Source organism: Astyanax mexicanus, chromosome 13, assembly GCF_023375975.1.
Source record: "Astyanax mexicanus isolate ESR-SI-001 chromosome 13, AstMex3_surface, whole genome shotgun sequence".
Taxonomy (NCBI): Eukaryota; Metazoa; Chordata; class Actinopteri; order Characiformes; family Acestrorhamphidae; genus Astyanax; species Astyanax mexicanus.
Window position 1 is genome coordinate 1,782,545 of NC_064420.1, and position 6,368 is coordinate 1,788,912.

The window sequence follows — 6,368 nt, forward strand, 5'->3', positions numbered from 1 at the left end:
TTAAATAAAGATAATTTTTAAATCTCAAATCTCTTTCTGTCTGTCTCTCTGTTTCTCTCTCTCTCTCACACGCATCACACATAGATACAGATCACTTACATTTGTGAATGTGAACCGTCAAGATAGACAAATCTGATCTGAACAAAAAATCGTATTTGAGCAAAGTGGCTTTGAGTCATCAGATGTTGCAGCTTCCCTAAACCTGCAGAGGAAACGCAGCCAATTTTCAGCAGTGACTCAACAGTGTTTGAGGTTCATTTAGTGTCAGTGGCCTGAACTCAACTCTCATTGTTCAGCCATACACAGATAATGATACAGCTCAACATTCTGAGACCCTGGATTCTATTGAATGTCTCTTCACACACTCACACACACACACACACACACACTGCACCCAGTTTGATGAGGCCTGTATTGACATTCCCATCCACACGCTGCTTTAACAGCTGTATCAATAATTGACACTCCGTCTGCGCCGCTGGGTTTGTGGGAGTGTGTTCAGTGGAGGGTCTGGAGACCCGGTGGTCCGGTGGTCTGGTGTGTCGACCCCGTCAGTTACAGCCCTTTCCCCCGTCTCCATCACCCCCCAGTAAACACGACAGGTCCTCACGCCTTCCCACTGCTTTCATTAATCTGCGTGATTAACAGTCACGCCCTGCAGGACGTGCAGCGTGAATCAGGACTCACGCGGGCGCACGCTGGAAATGAAAATATAATCAACACTCATTTTACGCAGCGGCGGTGGCGGCGCACGCCATCAGACCCTGAGAAAACACAGCAAAAGCATTTCAGAAATGAAACCTGTCTACCTGCGCCGTTCATCTGCGCCGGGCGACAGCTCCGCTCTGATGATGTAGTGCTCGTCAATTTCAACTACAGATATGAAGCAATAATAGCGGCCTGACGGACGCGAACATTACGGTGAGTAATGTGTTCCCACAACATGACAGTCAACAATATTACCAATATAAAAAACAAATTATTACAAAGCAATAACAATATCAACCATATCTCACTGATTCTCTCTCTGTTTCTGTCTATTTCTCACTGTTTCACTTGTTGGTCTTTCTGTTTCTGTCTATCTCTCTTTTCATTTCTCTATCTCTGTTTCTGTCTGTCTCTCTCTCATTTTATTTCTCTATTTTTATTTGTCTATCTCTCACTATGTTTCTCTCACTGTTTCTTTCTGTTTCTCTCTCTGTGTATCTGTCTATCTCTGTTTCTGTCTATCTCTTACTGTTTCTCTCTCTGTATCTGTCCATGTCTGTTTCTGTCTATCTCTCTTTTTGTTTCTCTCTCTTTGTTTCTATCTCTCACTGTTTCTCTCTGTATGTCTTTCTGTTCTGTCTATCTCTCACTGTTTCTTTCTGTTTCTCTCTCTGTGTATCTGTCTATCTCTGTTTCTGTCTGTCTCTCTCTCATTTTATTTCTCTATTTTTATTTGTCTATCTCTCACTATGTTTCTCTCACTGTTTCTTTCTGTTTCTCTCTCTGTGTATCTGTCTATCTCTGTTTCTGTCTATCTCTTATACTGTTTCTCTCTCTGTGTATCTGTCCATGTCTGTTTCTGTCTATCTCTCTTTTTGTTTCTCTCTCTTTGTTTCTATCTCTCACTGTTTCTCTCTGTATGTCTTTCTGTTCTGTCTATCTCTCACTGTTTCACGCTGTTTCTCTCTCTCTGTTTCTTTTTCTATTTTTATTTCTGTCTATCTCTCACTGTGTTTCTCTCTGTTTCTGTCTATCTCTCACTGTTTCTCTTTCTCTGTTTCTTTTTCTCTCTCTATTTGTCCTTCATGGTTTCTCTCTCTATGTTTTTCTTTGTATCTCTGTTTCTTTCTGTGTATCTCTCTCTCTCTCTCTCTGTTTGCACTATGTTTCACTTTCTGTTTCTGTCTATCTCTCTCTTTTCATTTCTTTATCTCTGTTTCTGTCTCTCACTGTTTCTCGCTGTTTCTCTTTTTCTGTTTCTTTTTCTCTCCATTTCTCTTTCATAGTTTCTCTTTCTATGTTTTTCTTTGTATCTTTGTTTCTCTCTCTCTCTCTCTCTCTCAGGCTCTATTTCTCTTGTTTTTCTCATTTTTATATAAATGAAGAATGAATAACACTTCCACCTGCTGAGAGCTGTGTGTTACTGCAGCAGCTCTTATTCAGTTTCTCTCTTTTACTGAATCAGTGACTCAGATCCCACAGAGAAACTCATCTATTCTCACTACCTGAACTCTGTCCCTCTTTCACCTGAACACGTGTTTGCAGAAATGATGAGATTAATTAACACCTGAAACACATGTTCCAGACCTGTTTTTCTGACCCTTTAGACTGTTTGCAGTGTAATAAAATAAAAAGTAAGTGCAATAAACCAAGAGTAATCAGATTAAATGTAATCCAGCCCAGAATTTATCAGATTTCTTAATCAGATTTTTAGGCCGTAATCTAAGAAATCTAACCTAAGAAATTGGAGTACGCTGTTTACATGACTACACAAATAATCAGATATCTGCAGAAATCCTGTTGTGATTGGATTACTGAGGGTCCATCTGCCTCCTGTTAGTGTTGATCTGTGTTTCTTTGTCTTTTTTTCGTCCTTTTCTTTAGTTTTTTTCCCCAGGTGTTCCTCAGTCTCAGCTCGGCCTCAGGTGTGCTGCTGGGTTTGTTTTGGTCTTTGTAAGGTTTGGCTTGTGTTCATGTTTTCCTGCTGTTATTGATCCCTTTTCTTATTGTCTATTTATTCCCCTGTCTTTAGATTTTATTTTCAGGCTTTTTTCTTTTTGGATGTGGGAGTATCCGTGTTGGATTTTTTTTTATTATTATTATTTCATTTAAACTTTTGCTGGGTAACTTAAAATTTAATTTAAAATTCAAAAAAGTTAAGAAAGGCTTTTTAATAAAACACAGATTCGTTTTTATTAAACCCATCTTCACAATAAAAAATGGCAAAAAGCAAAAACAATAGTAAGTTTACAGGCTGATTTTTCATTTCAAATAAACATAAATTAAATAAATTATCTCTATATGCCTACAGTATTGTTTTAAATCAGTCAGAATTGTATATATAATTTTAAAGTTTACATAACCTAGGGAAATGAATAAGCTGGTTCGAATCCCGGTCATGCAGCTTGCCGTCAGCTGCTCTTTTTCAGTCATATTTTACAAAGTGTCAGAAAGGGGTTATTTTATGTATTTTATTTAGTCCTCTCTACACCTGAAAGATGAACTATAACAGTATTTAACATTTAGTTTGAATTGGTAACCAGCTACTATATATTTTATTGCAACAACAAATGTGTGCTTTAATATATTATTTTAATACAGATTAATGTTATTTAACTGTCATTAAATTGGTCCAAATCATTTCACTATATTCGTTTGCTTTTCAAGCTAGATCAAATTGTATTTTAGTATCTCATACAAACATATATCAAACATACATTTGGACATATTTGGACAATTAGCTGATTTGTATATTTTATGTTGAGAAAATTGCATTTGTTGTTGAGTTAATACATACACATATGTATGATGATTACCTTATTGATCAGTACTATTGATATACTTTCAAAAAATAGCATTTATTATTATTATTTTATAATTATTATTATTATTATAATTTCATTAGTGTTCATTTGTATTTTTTTACTGTCTTGTTACATGCCAGTTAGTTTTTTATTATTATTATTATTATTTTGAATACTACTTTTCTTTAATTCTTTTCAATTGTTAATTGTCTTACCCCTCTCAAGATCTCATATATTTATTATACTGATACTAATTTAAAAATATATATTTTTTGTTAATTCATGTGCATGTGTGTTTTCATTCATTTACAGAGCAGTGCATGTGATCTGGTCATTGCCCTGTGATTATTTTGGGGAGAAATACACAACATCTTGCTTTTTAACCCTTTCAAACCCTGATTAACACTGATTAACATGGATTAAGACATTTACAAACCAATGTAGGCAGCACTCTAGCCAAGAAGAAAATGTAAGGGCTTTTTTAAAATCATTTTATCTAAGAACACTTTTTTTATCCGCTTAATTTTATGGTTTAATCATGATTTGTGAAGGAAAAAGGTCAATATCAGTTATGTAAGTTACAATGTTAAACACAGGCTTTCAATGCAATGGACATAAAAAAGTAAAATATTAAATGATAACATTTAGAATGGTACTGTATTCGATTTTTCAGGTCTGAAAGGGTTAAATTGTTATTAAAAAGGTTGAAGTAGGTTATACACACTCTTATCTGTGAGATATCGGTTTGTGATCTTGTTAAAACAGTTTCTCAGCTTCTACAGCAGCCCTTTTTTCTGTTAACTCCTCCACAAACCCATGTAATTAGTCATTGTGGAAGTTATTTCCGGTTCTCTGGTTCCATCATAAGAGAAAAGATTATTTTCCAACACCAGGGAACCGAGCAAATCTCACAACAAATCAGAAAGCAGCAAAGCATGAAACCCTGTAGTTCTGCTCCAGAGACGGATATAAATAGAGAGAGGAGGGGGAACGAAGGGAAGAACAGAGAACGTGCTTCATAAACACATGCAAAAATGTTCTGACCCAATCCCGATACGGAGTTTACCTCCGGGCTGAGATTTCAGCCGGACAAATATTAGCCTGGATTGTTTTGTTTGTTGAGCAGCAGGGGAGAAATGCACGGTGATGCGGTGAGATCCAGGGGTCCAGCCATCATCATCTTCCTGCTGCTGCTGTGAGGAAAAGGCACGGCAGATGCTTCAGAGATTTTGATGAATAGTGAACCACTTTGGGCCCTATTTTAGTGATCTATAGCGTACAGGTCAATTACGCATCCAGCTGCTGGATTTAGGGTGTGTTGGTGTGTCCTTCGTATCTTGAGATCACCAAATATATGTCTTTTGCAGCTCGAAATGCGCAAAAGGAGTTTACTAATTCTCTTAATTAATCATTTGTGTGGTTAATTTTGGTTAAACATAGCGTGAAATAAACCATCAGTGTGTCAATCAGTGTGTCAATCAGTTGTCATTCTCTTTAGAAGGCAATTGAGCTCTGACTTTATCTTCAGCTGTGAAGATACACCAGCAGCTCATTTAAGGGAACAGCAATGTTATTTTATTCTTTATTCTGTTTATAATGTGTGTATAATGTGTGTAAGAACCTGCATAGCTACGATAGGATTGGGCGGCTGACTGTTGATTGCTGTCAGGGTTTTTTGCAGTCAGTTGCGCACCTGTAATTTTTCCGTCCCACCCCGCCTATCAGTGTAGATTTATTCCTAAACTCGCTAAGACCGTATTTTAATGGCACGGGTGCAAGGCGTGAAAATAGACTGTTGACAGGGTATAAGATAGCAATGAGCATTGTGACGTGTCTTGCACAGGGTGTACCATAGGGCTCCTTGTCCTTTTACTGAACTTAATGATCTGTAAAAGAGGCCAAAATGAATAATAATAATAATTTCTATCCCCCAGATAAGGATATTCATAGAGAGCCCACCTGTCATGAAAGTTCCGGGAGTCACCTGCATTTTAATAAGGGGTGCCTGATGCCCGTAAATTATATATAAGTATGACGTGCAAAAGTATTCAGCCAGTATTCACTTTGAAACCCCTATATAAAATCCATTGCAATCAACAGCCTTCAAAATCACTGTAATTTAGTGTCAGTATTAATACAGCTGTTCTGTGAAGGCCTCATGGTCCATCCAAACTGACAGATTGAGCAAGGAGAGCACTGGTCAGAGAAGCAGGCAAGAGGCCCATGGTCACTCTGGAGGAGCTGCAGAGATCCACAGCTCAGGTGGATCAGGAGAATCTGTCCACAGGACGACTAAAAGTCACGATCTCCACAAATCTGGCCTTTACGGAAGAGCGACAAGAGGAAACCATTGTTAAAAGAAAGAAGTGAGAAGTGCCATTGTAAAAACACAGCAAACATGTTGAAGAAGGTGCCGTTGCATTCCTAGCATCTTCAGGCTATTGATACATGAACACTATGGGATTTCTACTACTATGTTAGTGCCAGGCTAACACTATAGAACACATTACAAAATAAAATGCATTATTCACTTGATCGTGAAGGCTGGTCTGGGATACGCCAAAATTGGCCGAAAATGTTTTATAATACGAACTGTAGGAAGAAGGAATAACACAAAGCCTTCCATTGGAGCTTGGTGATGCACGCTGGTCCACCTCCCACATATTCTCTGTCTATTCCAGACACATCCACAACAGATTCAGGAAGCATCTGTTGTAATAAGCTCTCTGCGTGATAAAATCACACCCGGGCGAACACCACTGGTAAGGAAATTCACATTTCTGCATGGTTTCAGGGCTCAGACACACTGATTGGTAATTCTCAGCCAAATGTTCCCGTGTCGAGTTGAATGAAGTC